This window comes from Castor canadensis, chromosome 1 (assembly GCF_047511655.1).
Source record: "Castor canadensis chromosome 1, mCasCan1.hap1v2, whole genome shotgun sequence".
NCBI lineage: Eukaryota > Metazoa > Chordata > Mammalia > Rodentia > Castoridae > Castor > Castor canadensis.
Genome location: NC_133386.1, coordinates 187,954,171 through 187,977,604, shown reverse-complemented (window position 1 = coordinate 187,977,604; position 23,434 = coordinate 187,954,171). Strand labels below are relative to the sequence as shown.

General features: G+C 32.5%; 2 pseudogenes; both read left to right on the top strand.

Moving 5' to 3' along the window:
- Positions 1-979: 979 nt before the first annotated feature.
- Positions 980-1,908, top strand: LOC141421628 (olfactory receptor 5T7-like; annotated as a pseudogene).
- A 7,771-nt stretch (positions 1,909-9,679) lies between these two features.
- LOC109676848 (olfactory receptor 8K3-like) lies at positions 9,680-10,592 on the top strand (annotated as a pseudogene).
- The last annotated feature ends 12,842 nt before the right edge of the window (positions 10,593-23,434 follow it).

Sequence of the window (23,434 nt, the reverse complement as noted above, 5' to 3'; positions counted from 1 at the left end):
CAATTGACAGAAATGAGCCTGCAAAGAGGTCAAAGAGACCTTAGGGTAAGACAGGATGCAAAGTCAGGGACTTCACTCTGGGAACCCAAAGACCATAGACTTTGGAAGGCTCAAGAGAGTTCTAAGACTTGGGGCAACAAACATCTGGCCAGAACATGGACCTCAGAATGCTCAGATCTGCAGTGTGCATTCATAGAAGGACCAATCTCTCCTCAGTAGTAAGATTAAGCCAAAACTTTGAAATTCTGGGTTTCTCCTCAAGCTTCTAGGATTCCTTGTTCATGTTTAGTCTTTCAAAACGATCCATAAAAAATAGAAATCTATATTCTCTAAAGTATAATTTAGTTGATAAAGGAAAAATCCCAATACATACTATATATGCTTCATGAAATTTAATCTAGATAGAATACTGAGTAAAACCACGTAATTTAGCAAGTCTATAATTGAATTATCAGAAGTTCATTTTTAGCATAATTTGTTCTTCAATATTTACTCCAAACTTATATTCATTTTACAAGTGAAACGATCATAGGAATCCATTGTACAAAATTGCTGAATTATCTAAAATTCTGATTTTATTCCAAATGTCTGCCCTGGTATAATAGCTTATGTATTCAGATGAAAGTGGGATACAACTTAGTCACTCATTTTTGTGTTTTAATATGCTTAATATAAAAAGAGTTGGTAGAATTCAGGGGCCCATCAACCACTTGACCTGATGGCTTCAAAGGCTGCATGAGTTCAGCCAGGGTAGGACACTCATATGTTCTCCTTCACTCAGCCGCCAGTGGCATGGATACTCAAAGTACAATCATGTCACTGTTTTCTAGTCTGCTGAAGGGAAATTAGTCACTTCCCCAAAAATACCGCACAAATGAGCATGTCATCTCCTTAGACTCACAGTGATGTTCATTCTTTCTTTATAATATGAGCTGATATTCTACAGTGATTTTTAAAGTGTGTTCTGTGAGATTTCACCATGAAGAATGTCACTGAAGTCACTCTATTTGTGCTGAAGGGATTCACAGACAGCACTGAGCTGCAGATTGTATTCTTCCTGTTTTTGGCAATTTACCTTTTCACTCTCATGGGAAATTTAGGACTGATTGTTCTGGTCATTGGGGATTCCCAACTTCACAACCCCATGTACTATTTTCTGAGTGTTTTGTCTTCCATACATGCCTGCTATTCCTCTGTTATCGCACCAAATATGTTGGTAGATTTTATGTCAAAGAAGAAGATCATTTCATCTTCTGGATGTGCTGCACAGATGTTTTTTGCTGTAACTTTTGGAACCACGGAATGCTTTCCCTTGGCTGCAATGGCTTATGACCTCTATGTAGCTATTTACAACCCCCTTCTCTATTCTGTGAGCATGTCACCAAGAGTCTATGTGTCGCTGATCGTGGCTTGCTATGTTGGTGGAATTGTGCATGCTATTATACACACTCTAGCCACTTTCAACCTGACCTTCTGTGGGTCCAATGAAATTAGACAAATGTTCTGTGATATCCCTCTTCTTCTTGAAATTTCTTGTTCTGACACCCATATGAACCAGCTTCTACTCTTCTACTTTGCTGGGTGTATTGAAATATCAACTATTTTAATTGTCCTGATCTCCTATGGTTTCATTCTGTCTGCTATTCTTAGAACACGTTCTATGGAAGGGAAATGAAAAGTTTTTCTACTTGCGGTTCTCACTTAACAGGAGTGTCTGTTTTTCATGTTACACTTGTGTTCATGTATGTGAGACCAAGTCCCAGCTATGCTTTGGAGCATGACATGATATTGTCAATATTTTATGCTATTGTGATTCCCATGTTGAATCCCATCATATACAGCTTGAGGAACAAAGATGTAAAAGAAGCAGTGCAAAAATTACTTGGAAAAAAATCAGTCTATCAATAATGTTTATTTTTCACACTAAAATTAATACTGGAAACTTGGAAGTAATGGGATATGATGAAAACACTTGTTTAATTTATTACTGCAATTATTTTGAACATTTTAAAATAAAGGTCATAGGCAATACTCAAAATGCTATATATGTTTTTTCTATAATTTCTATTGAAGTTAAATTGTTTAGGCTACCGTAGTTACAATTATGATTAATTCTAAGTTCTATGTGACTGGTTTGATCAACAAATATACAATCCAAAGGAATAAGCACTGCTTCCATAAGTTTAGGCCATTTTTCACAAAGTTATTGGTAGCTAAATCTAGTTCAAAGCAATCTGCTCCATTGGTATGTACAGGTAGCAATCACAGCTGGAACAGACAGTTTAAACAGAAAAGATACGGATCACACAGATCCGATAAAGTAAAAAAAAGTCCTGGGTATCATCACTGGGTGACTAATGAGGTTGAATTTCTTCCTCTTCTATTGTATTTTCTAAAGCATAGGCATAGCACCCATGCTTCAGTGCTTCTCTGAATATGGAGACATGGCAGTAGTGTTTTCCAAGATTAACTTAAGTTCAGGAACAACCAAAGAAAAGCACAATTCCAAAAGTAAGGTAAAACTGGCTGGCCGATGTAACTCTTTCCATAATACAGCCCATCAGGCACTATGGAATTTCCATAAATCCTGCTTAATCTCAGCTTTTGCCTATATTTTTTCTTTGTTTTTGTGGGACTAGAGTTTGAACCCTAAGCTTTGTGCTTGCAAAACAGCTTCTCTACCACCCTCTGATCCATTTTGCTTTGGTTATTTTGGAGATGGGGTCCCTCAAACTATTAGCTTAGGCTGGTCTCAGAACTTGGTCTTCCTGGTCTCAGTCTCCCAAATAACCAGGATTACAGGCATGAACCTGGCATGCAGCCCCAAATTTTCTTTTAATGTCTACCATTATGTGCTGCTCTTAAACATGCCACTCTCCCTCACTGCCCAGTTCCAAGGACCAAAGTACAGAAAAGTGTCTCTAGTGTACTCACATTTAAGCCTGCTAGTAACACACTTTGTCTTCACTGCACCCATATTTCTTCTTCAAAGATGTGTTTAAGAGCTGTGGTTTTCTATCCTTTCTTCATCTTCTTTATTACTTTTAAATTATTATTTTATCCATACACTTTGTCCAACAAGCTTTCCTTTATTCATTACTTAGAAGATACTTAATGAAAAATTAATTGGATAATATCCCTACTGCATAGAATAAAGCCAATGAATACTTTCCTAATATGGGATGAATGAACTTAAATACCACTGCAACAATAGAAATATAAATCTTCTCATAGTATATTTATATATATATATTATCTTTACAGTTGTTTGCTGCTCTGAGAGCTCTTCCTTGTGTGGTATCAATTATTTTTTTTCTTCGAATGTCCAAACTAAATTATGATAACTGATATCCATTATTTGTGCATATCGAAGCAATGCAAACTAGGACTGACCCTATACTTGTGTATTTATACATATGCATAAGTGTGTTTACACCATTAAACATAGAGTTCTAAAATCCAATTCAAAATTACAAAGAATGATGACATTTATTCTTATGAAATTTTAAAATCTGCATTAAAGAGGTCAATCATGAATATAAGAACAAGCTACTGATTTAAGAAAGCAGGACTAATTATATACCTGTTGTGTTAATAAATAATAGACTATTAATCCACAGGAAACTCACAAAGAAAGAAACATTTTATGGACCATGTCTCCACATTAATAATGACCTGAAAACTTCAAATATAAAATTATATCAAACAGTCTTATTTATCCATAAATTGACACTGATTTAAAAGTTGGTAATTTCATGCAAATCAAAACCATCTTAAGATTCCTCCTCATTCATGTTAGAGTGGCTTTCATCAGGATCGAAAAAAACAATAATTTAAGAAAGAATGTGGGGGGAATGAACCCTCATACAATGTTGGTAGGAATGTAAATTAGTATGACCACTATGGAAAACTGTATGGAGGTTCCTCAGAAAACTAAAAAAACCATGAAAACTAACTTAAGATCCTACAATAACACTCCTAGGTATACACCTGAAGGAATATAAGCCCTGATACAATAAAAACACTGGCACACCCATGTTTCCTGCACTATTTTTCACACTAGCCATGCATTGAAAACAGCCCAGTTGACCTAAAACTAATGAATGGACTAAGAAAACAGAAGAATGGAGTATTATTCAGCCATGAAGAAGAATGAAATTTTGTCACTAGCACGAAAATGGATGGAACTAAAGAACATCATCGTAAGTGAAGTAAGCCAGATTCAGAAAGACAGAGGTCACATATTTTCTCTCATGTATTTAAGATATATCCAAATACAAAAATAAGCATTATCATATATACATATATATGCAAAATGTTTCCCAAGATTGGAACTGTTTGCAGGACTAAGGGAGGAAGGAGAATGATAGAGTGAATAATACTAAAATTCATCACATATGTGTAAGAATAAGATGCAACAAATTGAACTGCAAACTGTTAAACAATTCAGGATGTGGGGAAATGCTAAAGTAGATAACAGAGGACATTAGACTAATTAAAGTGTAATATATTTACATGTAAAATGCCAAGGCAAAACCCAACTGAACAATTAACAGAATGTTAAACAAAGGACAGGAATGTAAAACAGGTGTTATTAAGGGCAGAGCACTTGAGGGAGCAGAGGGTAAATGAAGAAGGTAAAGGAGGGTAAATATGGCTGATGTGCTTTCTACACAAGTACAAATATAGAAAATTTAAACCTGTCAAAGTCATTTTAGGAAGGGGAAGGAGGAAGAGGGAGAATGATGGGAGGGATGAAACAAACTGAAATACATTGTATGCATATATGGAAATGTCACAACAAAGCCCACGGTACAGGTAGGTACTATATACTAATAAAAATGTTAAAAATTAAAGTTGGTAACATCAAAATGATGGTGAGGAGATGGAGTAAAGGAAAGAATTATACTCAGCTTGTGTGAGTGTAACAGTATCACATTTTGTGAAACAAATTGCAAATTTATAATAAATTCATGTATTCAACAAGATCAGAGAATAACTTCTAACTAAATGAATCACCATCTAGTTATCCAAAGCAAGCAACCAGGGAAAAAGAAAATTGCAGATGGATATTCCGTACCATACAGTAAAGCTTTCCTAAAATATCTGCAAACATGATGTACTTTGTTCGTGAGTAACTACATTTCAAATGGCAGATGGTGCTTATAACTGACAAATCTGAAGACAAGATAGGTTAAGGAGCAGGATTAAAGAAAGAGGAAGAAGCATACAAGAATTAAGAATTATTATTTTCATTTTTTATTATTTACATTATGATTTAATTAGGATTAATAATATGAATATATAGCATTAGTCATCCTCATGTGTAACCTTCCTTATGAAAAACAAGCATATTTTAATTTAGGAAAATACATAGATGTATTGTTAAAATTTACCAGCACTATTCCTCTTTTTACTTTTTTAATTTTGCAGTTTGAACACAGGGCCTTATGTTTCCTAAACACGTGCTCTACCACTTGAGTCTCTCTGCCAGGCCAAAAACTCTTGATAGTAAAAATAGCCCCTGAGTTTATTATATATATGCTTTTAGTTTTAATTTTGGGCAACTTCTAAACACAAATTACCATGATCACACCAAATGTAAAAAAGACCTATAAACTCCAAACTATTATAAACTAATTAAACACACAATCATTTTGTTGTATGCAATAAATCAAATTTATTATCAAGAATGATGACAGATCATATCAGAAAATATAAAATAACCACTTTTATGAAATGACGACTAAGGGCTGGTAATGGGGGAAGGAGGATACAGTAATACAATCAACTTTATTAAAAATAAAATTATATGGACATTCAAAAACAATTGAGAAAAGTTTACATGCCCTAAAATTGCTGTTTTAAATTTAAAGGAAATGTTTTCAAGACAACTATTTCACTTTTTGTGTGTGCAATAACCCCCTCTATCCACTTTGAAGCATTTCTATCCCTACGATACACTTACTAAGTAACTTCATCCATTCACTTCCTTCAGACCTGTCCCAATCTGTTTTCCATTTCAGTGATTTTTTTCTGTTGCAGTTATTTTGATAGTGACTCACAGCAAAGATGACCTGTCCTGGCTGCTTTGAATTCATGTAAAGTTTTCAAGAATCATTCCTGTTATAGCAATTGTTGGGACTTCATTTTTTTTAGTTTAATTTTTTTGTGCTTAGTGGCTGTACAATTTTCATTGTATAAAAAGTAGCTGTTAAAATAAAGATCTGCGGCAGATTTCTAGATCATATTTATTTTGCGTAATGGAAATATAAAGTCTATTTATGACCAATTCCTCCTTTCCCCCATCACCAGTCCTTCACAACCACCATTTCATCTTCTTAATTCTACAAGTCTAAGTATATCTGAAACCTCAGGCTGGTAGGATCATACGTTACTTTTCCTTTTATAATTTGTTTATTTCATTTACCACCACATTCTCCAGGTTCATCCTTATTATAACATGCTGAGGTGTTTCATTTTTAAGCCAACATTCCACTGTTTGTGTTTAACACATTTTATACATCTATTGATCCATGAATGAATACTTAAGGTGTTTTCACATCTTGGCATTTGGGAATTTTACAGCAATGTACATAAAAATGCAAGCATGACTTCAATCTAAATACCAATTTTTTTGCACAAAACCCCAAAGCTGAATTGCTGCCATACACAAGCAATTAATAAATAAGTAAACTCACAGCTGACTATAAATTGGTCTTGACAATTAGTGGAGAACTTCCTGGCATTTCATTAAGCTCTCAAATGCTTTAAGGATAATCTACAAATTGTTTGGCATATTCTCAGGGAAAGTCTCAAAAGACGAAAAACTCCATAAATTTTGTTTAAAAATGCAATATTAAGAAACACATAGGAGAATCAAGAGATAATTTTCATTATAGGTAAACAACAACAGAAGTTTTCGTATTGTGCCTTATGTTACCAGTACTTATAGAAATGGTCACAGTTATTCTGGTATTGACATCAAATGGATGTCAACATTTCTGACTCAGTTTCTGCAACTTCTGCTACCCCATGATTCTTGAAAAGCAGTTGGACCTTTTCCTTTTAAGTTCACATTAATCTCCATGTATTTTCAAATAGGTTGAGAAACTAAGCATCTGGAAAAAAGACATTATGTGTGTACACTTAGAAAATATTTAATTGTATGTTCATATATATACTTATAAAATTGTATTTAATTATATTAGTATACATATGAATATAATTGTTTATATTTATGTATGTTCAACTATATATACATAATATATACAATTGTACACAGATGAAGTATAAGAGATATAGATTTTCTTTTTTAATTTTATTTTATTATTGTTACATTACTTACATGTGTATTCATTATTTAGGCCACCTCCACCCCCAGGTTTTCTTTTTTTTATGGCAGAATTTGACATTGCACTAAGTCTTTTCATCTTGATGGCTTTCCAAATATTTTTATATCAATAAATTATTCATGGGATTCATTCCAGATTAAATGAGACGGGAAAAGACTATATTGATGACAGGAGAATTTTATACATACTATTTTAAATTGACAGTAACATGTTTTTCAGTTTTCAGTGTAACCTGAGTAACTATCAGAGTATAGTATAAAAGATTAAAATTGAAGTATTCAATAAGAATAGTAAGCTATGAAGAAATTGTTTCCTTGCATTCAATCCAATGACAGAGAGATGAAATAATTTTTTATTTTCTTTATGATACATAAAAAGTGTTACCACTACATGCACATTATTTTTGTAACTTTTAGGGATTATAAATTAACACAAGCCAGCCAGCTTTACATTTAATGTTGGGGAAATGTAGGAATTTATGTGTCTCTCTACATGTCACTTGCAGAGTGCTTTCACTACAATTTTCACTGCAAATGTGTCATTGCTAGTTCAGTGTTTTGCTTAGGAAACATTGGAAAGTACATGCTATACTTTTGATATCCCCTCTATTAAAGGTATTAAGAATATTTTATTTGATTATGCACATATTTTCTGCATTATTTGCTTTATCTTATTTGGAAGAATTTCTTATGGACTTAGTGAACAATCTGTGAATTCATGTGTATTTCACCGTATGGTATTATATTTTGATTCTGTGGTAGTCTGCATGATGGTAAAATTTTATACAATGAACCATTTTATAATACATATTATAAAATTTTCCTTTAAAATATGATACTCATTTATCCAAAGGAAAATTTGTAAGACTTTATTTCATAGAACCCAATGACAATGATCTCTTTCATAATTTGCTCAGATATTTTCAGATTTTCTGAGTTCTTCAATACAACATGCAACACAATTGTTATATTAAGGTATGTGTATCTTAAGTATGATGGAAATGTCTCCATAGAAAAATTTATATGTTAAAGGAAATTATTTTAATGTAACTGAAAATTTTGTTAAATTTTTTATAAAAAATTAAACATAAGTAATCCAAAGTCATAGAAAATAGTCCAATTTTAGTCATAGAATGTGGGTGTGAGGGTAGAATAGAGACTGGGAAAAGTTGCACACATTCTTACAACACATGTTTTCAACTTTTTACCATTTTAGCCCTGACAAAGAAGTGCGCTCTCTTTGCAGAAGTATGTATGTACATACATATAAAGAAAACTATTTTCAGGTATGTTTCTATTGTTATTTAAAAAATAAACTAAAATATCATTATGTACATGATCTTTGAGAAATATGTCTCGTGTAGCATGGATAAATCAGTTCTTTCCTACATCTCGTTGAAGTGTTGCTTCTCAAAAATAACTGAACGTATATGTATTTTGGATTTGTATATTAAAATTAAGAGTTTCAGTTAACAGTTTTACTCACCTAGTACACTGAGCTATGGGCTGATACATCTACATACGTAAATATTTATCCTGCCTTGTTTTTTCATGTAAACATGGGTAATATGATCTCCTATAGCTTTAGTATTGATACATTAGCCAACAGTACTAAAATTTCCACTCTACAACCTCCAAAATGTAGGAAATTTTGAGTACTGTTCTAATGTGAGTAGTTGCAACTACTTTGAAATTTGTCATTCAAAATTTTTATTATGTAATTGGAATATGACCTATGTCATCTAATTAAATGTATTTATAGTCATAATATGATTAAATTGTATATGAGAAATAGAAAACTAGAGTAAAATAATTTGTTATTCATCTAAAACCTAAAGCTATTAACATTTGGAATTTTATTTTTCTTTATTTATCTACATTTCTGCTTGTGTATATCTCTTTCTGTATGTCTATATGCATATCTATTCATCTACCTATATATCTAGTAGTGTTTCTAAATCTCATAAGAAGGTTTCTGTCCTGAATATCACCTTGGATCAAATAACATTTAAAAACCAGTCGTTTGTCAGCTCAAATGGTTGCAAATCATAAAACATCAGTACCCACCTGAGAAAACACAGTATCTACAGACACTGAAGTATTTTCTTCTTTAAGTGAAGCCATCTTAACTGAGAAAAACTTATCTATTTCTGTCTCATCATAATTTAATTTGAAAGATGTGTTTATTTTCAAATAGTCTTCATTTAAATGTTCAAATATATGTTATTTGCACTATCCTTGCATAATTAATCAATAATATCTTTCTACTTGAAAGGTAACTTTGTTAACTGTGTCTATCCAGAATAGGTTTTGTAATAAAACTGGATGGATAAACACAATGTCACTGATGTGAAGGAATTCATCCTGATGGGCATCACCACATGTCCCGAGCTGAAGGCTCCATTATTTGGGCTGTAAAATGTTGGGCAATTTGGGCATAATCATCCTCACCAGGCTACAAACACCCATGTATTTTTTTCTCAGACATCTGGCTATTACAGATCTTGGTTATTCTACAGCTGTGGGCCCCAAAATGTTGTTAAATTTTGTTTTCAATCAAAATATGATCTCCTATTACCTTTGTGCTACACAGCTATCTTTCTTTCTTGTGTTTATTATTAGTAAACTTTTTATTCTGTCTGCAATGTCCTATGACCGTTATGTGGGCATCTGTAACCCTCTCCTCCACACTTTCGTCATGTCACAAAGAGTATGTTGGCTACTGGTGGTAATTCCCTATATCTACTGCACATTTGTGTCTCTTCTAGTCACCACAAAGATTTTTACTTCATCTTTCTGTGGCTACAATGTCATCAGTCATTTCTACTGTGATAATCTCCCCTTGTTATCTTTGATCTGCTCAAATACTCATGAAATTGAAATGATTATTCTGATCTTAGCAGCTTTTAATTCGCTTTCATCTCTTCTGATCATCCTTATGTCCTACCTGCTTATCCTTATAGCCATTCTCAGAATGAACTCTGCTGAAGTCAGGCGTAAGGCATTTTCTACCTATGGGTCCCACGTAACAGTGGTCATTGTCTTCTATGGAACTTTGATATTTATGTATGTGCAGCCGAAGTCCAGTCACTCCTCTGACACTGATAAATTGGCTTTCATCTTTTACACCCTGATTATCCCCATGTTGAATCCCTTGATTTATAGTTTAAGGAACAAAGATGTAAAATGTGCTCTACAAAGTACATGGAAAAAGATAAGCAACTTTTTTTGTAAATGATAAATCCAATATGAATCCTAAAATTCAGAATTAGATGTTAACCAGATGTGAATTTGTTCAGAATGTTTTAAAAATGCCAATAAACTTAACATATGGTTGACTTTCTTTGCATGAGTCAAAGTTGAAAATGTAATGACTATACCAATAAACAAAATAATAAATGACTGCCATTCTTGAAGGGAAAAATAAATTATGGTAAAATAATTAAGAATATTCTCTAGTACATTTGAAGTACTGTTGAGTCTTGAGGCCAAAGGAACACGTTCTTGAATGTGGATATAGTGTGGAGGTGAAAAGCTACTGTGTATATTAACAGTGAGTTAATGTGTTCTTTGTGGTAGACCTATACAGCACACTTCCAAGTGTCTGTGTGTGCTTGTATGTATCTTTCTTCTTTTCTGTAAGCAAAGTATTATAGTTTAGCTTTTACACAATTCTATGGCTTGTATTAAAACCAATCTCAATTGTGGCATGAGGAGGTTCATTGTAGTGTGATGGTTAAAAAAGATCAATCATATAAATGTTCTCAAATGTTCCTAGTTTACATGAGGATTTAAGGGTCCTTCTCTTTTCTCACTAGTACATTTACTTTAAAATGTAGGTGAAAAGCATGAACTAACTCAACATATTTGACTACTAGTAATCCATAGCTGCAGTGTAACATTTAATTTTGTCTAATTCAGGGCACATGTGTATAAAAGTGGATACAACAATTAAGATACACTTCTTCAGCTCTTCATGGAAGCTTCCTGGGTTTTCTTTTATCCCCTTCCTTACTTGCTTGATTTTTATTCTTTTTATCCATTTTTGTTTAATTGGTGATAATTCCTCCTTACCTCTCTAAATGGAAAGTATAATTCTTATTTAAAAGTCATAGTTTATTTATTTATTCTTGCATAAAATCATTAATTTATGATGAAACTGTTTTGTTGCTCTTCTTATTGTTGACTTTCCTCATATTTGGTCCATATGATAATGTAATATCTCTTGGTTTAGATATGTTCTTTGGCTACATTGATTTGATTACCCAACCTGAAGACATTAAACATAGATAGTCCTATTATTTCCACTATGCTATTTATCTAGTAAGAGGGTAATTGGATATGCATTGATGAGAATATTTGTCATGTCTTCAGAAATTTTATCATCCATTTCACTATCTAAAATTCTCCCTTTTATCATTATTTTTCATAATTTAACATTCATGTCATTTAGTTTACATCACAAGTAAAATGATCTGTTTTCTTATTATGTTACCATATAGTAAAATGATTTGTATAGTGAATCAAATATGCATAAATATAATCTATCAGAGTCATAAAAACATACATACACAGCCATGTGGGAAATAATATTACTAAGTACTTTATACTGTTTTTCATTTATTATCAAAAATGTATATAAAATGTTATATGTGCAAGAAAATATTTTACTTTCCTACAAAAAAATATTGAACAGAGATGAAGTGAAATTTTCATAATGTAATTCATTAGGGTAGATACAATTGTGGAAAAAAGATTGTTTCTCCCTTATGATAAATATTCCACATTCACATTTTCCTTGAGTCAAGAGTTCTTTGAAAAAATGCCATCAACCTTGGCTCATCTAAGACTGTAGTTACCTGACTCATCCATTCTTCAAAAGGCTTCACAAATAACATCTGTTTTAACCTGGATATTAAACCTGCCTTTGACCTTGTCAACTTCAATCACATTCATCTGGATGGAAGTGTAATACTTAACACCACTGATATGATTGTTGGTGGAGCATTTCCAATGTACAAACAAGCCCATGAACATATCAGGGTTGTTTAAGAAGCAGAAGCTATGCCTGCTGCTTCTGAGATAAATAAGCCCAGAAAAGCAATTTTTTGAGAAAAGTTTCACTATGTAGCCCAGGTTGGTCTTGAACTTGCTATGTCACCAGGATGACTGGAAATTTGTGGTCTTTCTGCCTCAGAATCCTAAGTGCTGGGAATACAGTCTTATACCAATACATCTGGCCTGGAAAACATCTAATTTAATATATATTTTAATGATTTTATACTTCCCCAAATTAACTTCAATAAATAACTATAATAAAGGTAAAACATTCCAGTATCTTATTTTGATAACTCTGAATAAACATAAACCAGTTTCCTACCACTATAATAAGTGTGGGTCAGACTTTTGATTGTCCCTTAAGTGGAGAGGCAAACAAAGAACAAGCAGGGCTTTAGTTTGAGAATAATAAGGCATTTCATTGAATTTAATAGTTACTTTCTATTTTATTTGTACCTTGATTTTTAAATTGTTTTAGAAAGAAGTGACAAATAATTGGAACAATTGTTAAGGTGATTTGAATTAAGAGAACTTAATATTTTATCCAAAAGTAGTTCAGAAAAGTAAATACAATTTAGAATGAGAAAACATTTAAACGTAGGGACACTCAGAGTGTGAGTAGATAAGCAATCTGTAGTTGAGGTTAGGCTCATTAGTAGAGGCATATTAACATTTTTCAGTTACAGATGTTCTAAGAAAAAACATAAGTAGGTGAACTGAATATCAAAATGGAAGTTTATGTTAAAAATTGCTCTGTATATTCACCATAAAATCAAGTCTAAGTGGCTTGATTTTAAAACTCTACTAAATGGTAGGGTAAAAGAGGAAACACTGACTTCTAGAAACTTTTGGAAAACTAAAGATGTGGAGTATTTTACAACTGATTGAGGACTGTTTCCCTGATATCAAAGATTGATGAAGACATAATTATGTGAAAATAGTGAAAAAATATTACGTGATGAATGTAATAGTATGTAAACAGTAAAGATCCATGTTCACTTGATTATAAAAATTTGTTTAACATTCTCTGTATAGCTATCTTTATCTCAAACTAGCAAAAATGCTGTATCTTTCTTTTTATCTCTTATGTCTTCTCTTCAACAAAATTGGAGAACAAGAGGGCAGAACCTGTTCTGCGCAGGAAGTGAGGGTAGGAATGGAGGGAGGGGGAGAGATGGCCCAAACAATGTATACACACATGAATAAATGTAAAAACAATAAAAAAGGTCAATCTACCTGTGCAAAAAATCAAAATGCAGCTCATCTTGTTAAGAAAATAAAAGGAAAAATGTTTATAATGTAAATATTTGCAAAAATATAAAACACATGAGAAAAGAAAAATTATCAAGGACTCAAATGTTATTAAATCAGTAAACTAGCAAATCTCTATGATAAATAAGGGAGAAAGAAAAGAGCAAAGATTATTTAAATCAATCAAGAAAAATAAAACTAATAAAAGTATTAGAATTAGAACATACTTTTCAATAATATGCCCAAATACAAAGGCCTTAACTCTCCAAATAAATGATAAATACTATGTGATTGGGTTTAAAAACAAGATAGGATTAAATTGCACACCTTCTGGCACAGACAGAATGAAAGTAAAAGGTGGAAAATGATATTGCAAACAAAATTTGACATTAAGATACATATGGAAATGTCAGAAGGAAACTCCCTCTAAAGCCATCTTAAACAAACAAAAAAAGTCATTTTTTTCTTTTACAAAATTGGAAAACAGGAGGACAGAACAGGTCCTGTCAGGGGGTTGGTACCTATGGGATGGGGGAGAAGATGGAGAAAGGGTGTAGGAGGGTGAATATTGTACACATACTGTGTACACATCTATGTAAATGGAAAAATGAGACCTCTTTAAACTATTCCAGAAAAAGGGGAGAGAAATAAAGGAGAATGATGGAGGGGGTGAATTCAACTATAATATATTTGATATATTATAAATCCTTTCTAAATGTCACAATGCACCCACAGCAAAAAAATAATCATAATAAAAAATCTGGAGTCTCTATACTCTTGTCTGATAATTCAGACCTCAAGCCAAAATAATTAGAAGATATTTTAAAACTCTCCACATGCGAATAAAGGGAACAAGCCATCAAGATAATTTAACAGTTATGAATATATATACAAAAATATTTTTGCACCCATATTACTTAAATTCCATTATGCATTAATGTCAAAAATTTGATCAAACTGATATCAGCACAGGTGCAAATCCAGTTTTTAATTCTGTATGTGCTACAAGACAGTAGCATTTATTAAAATAATATTTATACTAAAAAGCAACAAGAAAGCATAATTTACAGGATAAATTATAAAACCTGTCAAATTTAGCACCTTCCAGAATTGAGTCTCCACCCATCTTTTTTGTATTCCCTGTGGACCACTTTTCTATCCATCCTTTTCTTTCTTTTCTTTCCACCTCTATCATATAGTGAGATTCATACTGATGCCTCCCTTCCTTACTGCTCAGTTTATTGCAGCGCTATTCACAATAGCCAAGTTATGGAATCAGCCAAGATGACCCACTACTGGTGAATGGATTAAGAAAATGTGGTATTTATACACAATGGCATTCTACTCAGTCATGAAGAAGAATGAAATCTTATCATTCTCAAGCAAGTGGATGGAACTGGAGAACATCATTCTGAGCAAGGTTAGCCAAGCTCAGAAGACCAATAATCATATGTTCTCCCTCATATGTAGACTATAGATCAAAGGCAAATACAACAAGGGGATTGGACTTTGGTCACATGATAAAAGCGAGAGCACACAAGGGAGGTATGAGGATAGGTAAGAAACCCAAAAAACATGACAGCATTTGTTGTCCTCATTGCAAAGTAACTAATACAGAAACTTTAAAGCAACACAGGGCAATAGGAGAAGAGGATCAGGAACTAGAGAAAAGTCAGTTCAAGAAGAATCAATTTAGAATATAACACATTTGTACATGGAAGCAATGCTAGGAATCTCCCTGTATAGCTATCCTTATCACAACAAAAACACTTCTTTTCTAGGCTCTTGTTTAACTCTGCTTCCAACAGCAATCATTTTAATTTCAAAGGATTCACTTTAAAAAATAGGTTCAAATTGCTATGTGTTCTTCTTTTAATCTTTACTTAGAATTTTAAATTACGACTGTGATAACTCATTTTTTCACCAGTGGTTTCTCTTATTCAACAATCACAGTATTGATGAACAATAGTTCATCAATTAAGAAGAACTAAAGATTCTTAAAAATTAAGAATAATTCTTAAGAATTAATTAATAATTCTTAATCTTAATTCTTCAGAATTAAGAATTGATCTTTGAAGAACAATATTCTTACAATGCAGAGTACAAGAAAAGGATATTTTCCTAAAAGATGATTGCATAATTTATATAAGACTTCGATGAATGCACAGCATATCCTACTTCATTATATTGCTGCACAATACATTAAGATTTGTTTTTCACTGGTGCCAAACTCTCCTTTATGATATGACCTCTGTCATTCCTTACCTCAAACATGAAATTAAATGAATGATCATTGAAATCCATTGCCTGGCACATAAAACAGTGCCAGGTAGAAGTGACTCTGTGTGTGTGTGTGTGTGTGTGTGTGTGTGTGTGTGTGCGTGTGTTGTCCAGCATTAAAGTTTTGTGCTTTAGAATTTTTAAGTCTGCATCATGCAAATCAATTGTAGATTAGAAAGCAAACAATAGACTCTAGAAAATATATGAAGATATGTCTTGAGAAATATTAAATATAATTCAAAATATATAGAAACTTGGACAAAATATGTATATAAGAATTCCTCAAAGGCAGAGTTCTTTTATTATAATTCATGTCATTTATTTTCATAGTAATTTGGAAACTAGTAACTGCAGCATGAAGGCAACATTCTTCAATACTCATAAAATTGAGTATATATACTCATAAAACGTACCCACAAAACTTGCTGTTTGATTTGTTTTTCCTTGCTGGCTGTTTTTATTCCTTCCTATCTGTTTTTGTCACATGGATAAGACTTCCTTCAGTCTCTAAGTGAAAAGATAATTCTTATTTAAAAGTTGTAGACTTTCACCAGGTGTCAGTGACTCATGCCTATAATCCCATGTACTTGTGAGGCTGAGATTGGAAGGATTGTGGTTTGAGGCCAGCTAGGCAAATAGTTACTGAGACCTCCATCTCCAAAAATGACCAGAGCAAAATGTACTGATAATGTGGCTCAAGTGGTACAACAGCTGCTTTACAAGCATGAAACCCTGAGTTCAAATTCCATTCCCACCAAAATAAAGTAGACTTTTTGTTAATATACTTTTTCCATAGATGGCCTACTCTATGACAAAGTAGGTTTGTCATTCTTAATTTTTTTGTACTGGCTGTCTTCTTATTTGGTCCATATGAGAGTTTAGTATGGGTTAATATATGTTCATTTTCTACATCAATTTATCTGACTGGGAGGCAACAAGCAAAGATGAGATAATCCTATGATTTGAACTATACTATCTTTCCTGTGAAAATGTAGTATGATATGTAGTGATGTACATACAACAGAGTTGACTTCATACATACAATTATGTATCTCTTGACCTAACAAATAAGATCCCCTATCCCATAGAAAACTAGACAAAATACATATGCAAACTTCATAAAGACAGACTCCTGGTATTGATAAGGCACATAGTTTACTTTCATATAATCTGGAAATTAAAAATGCAACACAATAACAAACACTGTTGCATATGCATAAAATTTCTATAAATTCAAAATTCGTCACTTCAAAGTGATGGTGAGGACCTGGACTAATGGACACACATCTACCTTGTTGTTAAGTGTATAAAAGTAGCAAATATTTTAGGAAAATATGCAACTTTTTTACAAGATTGTATATTCAGCAAAATCAAAGAACGGTACCCATGTAAATGAGTTAATATGAATGGCGCAAAAAAATGAGTAGAAAAATGAAACTGCAGAGTAATCACTTAATAGTATAAGTAAAAGGTCCAGGAATATATTTTTTGTAAGATCATAAATTTACAGTTAACCTCTGAGAACTTACATATGAATGCTACCTTGTAGACAGTACTTAAATCCAGGAAAAGAGAAAACTTGTGAATAAGAACCAAGATTGACAAGATGATGAAGGTTAGATAAATAATTTTAATTTTCTAATACATGATGTTTGTGGTAAAAATAAAAAATGCCAGTGTTATCTTAATTATAAAAAAGTAGTAGTATTAATAATTTACAGAATTATAGTTATTATAATTCCCTTTCATAATGATATATTTTTGAAATTTGGGTAATTTGCAAAAACACACTTTATTTTCAGTATACCACATTTGAACTTTCTATGAAACAAAAGCTATCATGAAATAATTAAAAACACAATTATCCTATTCCATATATCAGACCCAATTTTGCAAGAATTCATAAAAATGTTATGGGAAATTATGTAAAAACAGCCACTTCACTAAAAATAGAGAAAACAAATGTAAAATTATAACCAAACTCAATTATTTTTTATTTTATCATTTTTACAGTTACTTACATGTGTACACATTGTTTGTGCTTCTCCCCCCACAACCCACTTCCCATCCCGCTTCCATGAAAAACCTGTTTCATCCTCTGGTTCTCTGATTTTGTTACAGAGAAAACGTAAATAAGAAAGACAGCATTTTTACTAGTTTGCGGTAAAGAACAAAGCGAGATTCAAAGCATTGCTTCCATACACTTGTGTATTGCAACCCACATTGTTTCATCTCTGCCAAACCTCTTGTCAGTTCCTGGTCCCCTTCCCATAGTGGCGTCTGCCAGTTTATCATTACTTTATTTGCTCTTCTACAGTGAGCACATCAACCACATTCAAGCTTTAGGTTTCCTTACCTTGACCTATTCCTCCCATGCATGTTCTCCCCTTAGTGTGTAATCTGGATCCAATAATATTACTGCATTTGTTTTAGTTCTACAATTTGCATATAAGGGAGAACATAAAATTTTTGGCCATTAGAGCCTGGCTTATTCGGCCTAAGATGATGCTGTCCAGTTCTATCCATTTACTTGCAAATGACAAAATTTCACTCTAAAGAAAGAGTCCAAGTATCTCTATTTGCAGATGACATTATCATATACCTCAAAGACCAAAAAACCTCCACCACAAACTCTTCGAAACCATAAACAGCTTCAGTAATGTAGCAGGATACAAAATCACCTTACAAAAAAATCAGTAGTCTTTCTGTACACCAACAATGAACAAGTTAACAAAGAATATAGGAAAATAATTCCATTTACAGCAGCCTCAAAACAATCAAGTACTTAGGAATAAACTTAACAAAGGATGTGAATGACCTCTACAAGGAGAACAACAAACTCCTGAAGAAAGAGATCAAAGAAGACTATGGAAAGTGTAAGGATCTCCTGTGCTCATGGACTGGTAGAATCAAAAGAGCAAAAATGGCTCTACCAAAAGCAATCTACGTGTTCCATGCAATTCCATCACAATCCCAATGAAATTCATCAAAGAAATAGAACAATCTACCCTAAAGTTCATTTGGGAACACAAAAGAACATAAATAGCCAAGACAATAGTGAGAAAAAGAGGAATGCTGGAGATACCACAATACCCAACTTCAAACTATACTACAGAGACATAGCAATAAAAACAGCATGGTACTGGCACAAAACAGGTATGAAGAAAAGTGGAACAAAATAAGGGACCTGAATATGAGTCAACAAAGCTAAAGCCACCTTATTATTAACAAAGGGACCAAAAATATATGATGGTAAAAAGACAGCCTCTTCAATAAATATTGCTGGGAAAAGTGGTTATCAATGCCTGCAGAAAACTGAAACTAGATACATGCCTGTCACCCTGTACTAGTATCAACTCAAAGTGGATTAAGGACCTTATTATCAGACCTGAAAACTTGCAGTTAGTGCAGAAAAGAGCAGGGAATAGTCTGGAAACAGTAGGTATAGGCAAGGACTTACTAAGTAGAACTCTGGCAGCCCAGCAACTAAGAGAAAGGATGGACAAATGGGGACTACATGAAATTAAAATGCTTCTGCACAAAAAAAGAAATGGTCTCTAAACTGAAGAGACCACCCACAGAGTGGGAGAAAATTTTTTGCTAGCTCTACATCAGACAAAGGACTGAGAGCTAGAATATAGAAGAAGCTCAAAAAACTAAACTCCTTAAAAATTAATGAACCAATAAAGAGGTGGGCAACTGAACTAAACATAACTTTTTCAAAGGAAAAAGTCCAAAGACACATGTGAAAATGTTCACCATCCCTGGCCATAAAGAAAATACAAATCTAAACCACACTAAGAGTCCTACTGACTTCTATTGGAGCAGCAATCATCAAGAACACCACCAACAAAAAATGTTGGTGAGCATACAGGAAAACGGAACCCTCATACACTGCTAGAGGGAATGTAAGCTAGTCCAACATCTTTGGAAAACAATATGGAGGCTTCTTAAAAAGTAAACATAGATCTGCCATATGATCCAGCAATACCACTCCTAGGGATATTACAAAAGGAATGAGACTCAGGTTTTAACTAATCTCATTTAAAATTAATTTATTGAGGTAAAATTCCTTTTTACTACATTTAACAATTCTAAAGAGAATGATTTAGTGGCAACTGTTAAATTTATAATACTCCAGTTTCATCTAGTTTTGTCAATAAAGGAAGAAATTAAATTAAATAAAGCCAGGATTCAGACTTCCATTTTTATTTTTTTTCAAATGTTGTTTTAGTTTTATACCGGCTATAGGTATTTTGACATTCTCTTTAAAATAATTTAATATTGGAGATGAATAAATGTTTTAAAACCTTTCCACCACTATAAATAACCATTATCTCTTTTTCCCCATTCTTTACTTCCATCATTTCCTTTTAATTTGTTATAATGTGGAAAATTTTTATAAAGGACTCAACCAAAGTGACTTCTGTGATCTGGATATTTTCAATTTTGATGTGTTCAAGATTCCTGCCTTGTAACAGCTGCAGTCTTGCTGTGCTAGGGCAATGAAACAGAAGAAATAGCAGGAGGCACGTATGAAAAATAAGGTTTATCAAAATGTACTAATAGGGATGCTAACAGAGGAGAAATACTTCCTAATAGGAAGGTACCATGAGGAGCAGCTAGGAGATCATAGCATGACTCTGGAGGTCAAAAGCTAATGGTGTCCTCCTGGAGTAGGAACATTTGTTCTCTCCACAGTGCTTCTCACAAAACATTCCAGCAGTGCCACAAAATTCCAGGGAAGCTTACCTTATCTAGACATTCCAGTCCTGGCCCACTCTCATTGCTTCTTACCCACACTTCATGTAAGTTGAATCATGTAGCATTTGTTGTGTGGCTGATTTATTGCATTTAGCACCAGTTCTCCAAGTTCACCCTTGTCATTTCATATTGCAGGTGATCATTTTTTAAGGCTGAATAATGTTCTGGTGTTTGAGATTTTTTAAACCACATTTTGTTTAAATATTCATCCACTAATATATATTTAGTTTGCTTCCAATTGTTTTTTATTTCAAATTATGCCTCAGTGAACCCAAGAATACTAAGAACTCTTTTAAATCCTAAAACCAATATTTTGGATAAAGTCTAGAAGTGGGTTTGCAGTTTCCTACAATAAATAAATAATAAAATCAAATTTGAATACAAATCATCCTTGACAATTAGTGGACAATCTCCCAGGCATTTCATTTAGCATTCAAATGCTTTAGGGATAACCAACAAACTTATTGGCAACTCCTCAGAGAGTATCTCCAAAGTTAAACAAAATACATAAATTGTTCTCAAAGAAACAATTGCTAAGAAACACATGGGAGAATCAAGAGAGAGCTTTCATTGCAGGTGACAAAAAAAGACATTTTCAAATAGTATCATAAGGTCTGACCAGTTCTAAGACCTCTTTCCTTTTTTCAGATAAATTTTTGCCTATTCTCCTCATCAATTGATAGGATAAATACTCATAAGCAACTTTAAAATACTACCTTGCATTTGTGGTTAAAAAATTTTGTGTGCATATAATTTTACATCTAAAATAAGGCAAAATGAGTGAAGATGAAGAATAAATTAAAATGACATGGATAAATTTTTGGAGACAGTAATTGAAACAGAACACACTCTCTCAGTTTCATGCCCTTTCAAATACTTAGGGATTCATATATTGTAGGCTTTTGTGACCCTCTCATTTATCATGAAAATAAATATATGAGTGAGATTCAATCCTGTTCTCTGATAAGAAAAAAAATGAGTTTGCATTTCATATTGAGATGTTAAAAGTTTTTTGGTTGTTATATTTTTTTCTGAATGTCAGAAGACTTCTAAGTAACCAGTTTATGGTGATGGTAAAATGTTCTTCGTTTAACAGTGGGATCTTAGTGAATTTTTCAAGAGTGTATGTTTATAATTAAAGGAATATTCAGTAGTTGTATTACAGGGAACAAAAAGAAATTTGTTGAACTGTAAAACTGGTAAGAGGAAACAACTTTCTTTCTTTACCTTACAGTAATATTGGTACTAATTTTTATGTGTACTTTATTTTGTAGTAATACATGATTACAAACCAAACCAAACCAAAATAACAACAAACAAGGTTTAGAGTCTTCTCAGTAAAATTATTGAGGATATTTATTAATGTTATAAGCTGATATACTTTGCTATATTTAATAGAAAATGATTTTTGAATAAGGCAGGGCAGGATATCTAGTAGCCACAATACAAACATTTTATTGAGTTAAGTGCAATTTATATGTAACTAGATTCACATATAATATTGTGTAATTTTTTTTTGCAGCTCACACACAGATGCTGGTACTACAATTTGCAGAGTAAAGTCATTTCATTTTTTTTAATTTTAAGACACTCGGTGACAACAATTTTTTCACATCATAGTAATTATTTTATCTTTAGCGTCTGTGTTATATTCATTAATCTCTGAGCTATGAGAAATATTCAGATATGTTTTATTTGATTGCACAATTCTTTGTAGAATGTCTGTATTATATTTGGAAGAATTCCTATGGCATATTCCACAGAGGATTCCAAAAACACATCTAAGAGTCCAGGTGTATATCATTCTTTGTGTGTTGCATTTCTGTCTATGATACTGTGTGCCAATATGCACCATAATAAATGTTTTGTATAATGTAGAATTACAAATAAGAATTTCCCATTTTTTCTTTTTTAAATATAACACCCATTGCTTTATCTAAAAGGATATTTGTGAGTAATCATTGGAAAAAACAAATGCCAGAGACCTCCATTTCTCCTAATTTGCACAGATTTCCACATATTCCATCAAGTTCTGGCATGATAAAGGGTATCTGATTTGCTAATTTTGATTATGATGAAAACGCTCATGTGGATTGAAAAATATTTTTATTAAATATGTACCAAAGTAACTCATGTGAAAATGTATTCAAATACTTATTGAGAATAAAATACAAGTAATCCAGGGTGATATCATGTTCATGCCTAGTTTCAGCCATAGAGTGGAGAACTGGGTGAAGTTGAAATTTAATTCATCACATTTATCATGATCTACTTCACCTATTTTTCATCTATTCATTACTTTTGTCCAGAAAAATGTTAGGCCTCTGTGCAGAAAAATGAAAACTGCTTTCAGGTAGGTTATTATCACCACTTACATTTAAAAACAAAAACAAGATACATATGTACCTGATCTTTGATAAAAATTCCCAGATACCATGGAAATATTGAAGTATTTAATCATCCTTCATCCTTCGCAACAACACAGCAAGAAAATGTTTGTTTTATATATGCAAATAAAGATTTTTAGATAAAATATTTGCAAAAATAAATGTGTATACACTAAATTCATATATAAAACAGACTACATATACATATACTTCCAATTTTTTTCTTCTTATAAAAATGAATTTGAAGTGATCAATTATAGTTTTCCATTTATACATCAGGCTAATTTAAATTATGGAATTTTATGCACCTTAGCAATATGTTGTTAAAACTCTTATTAAT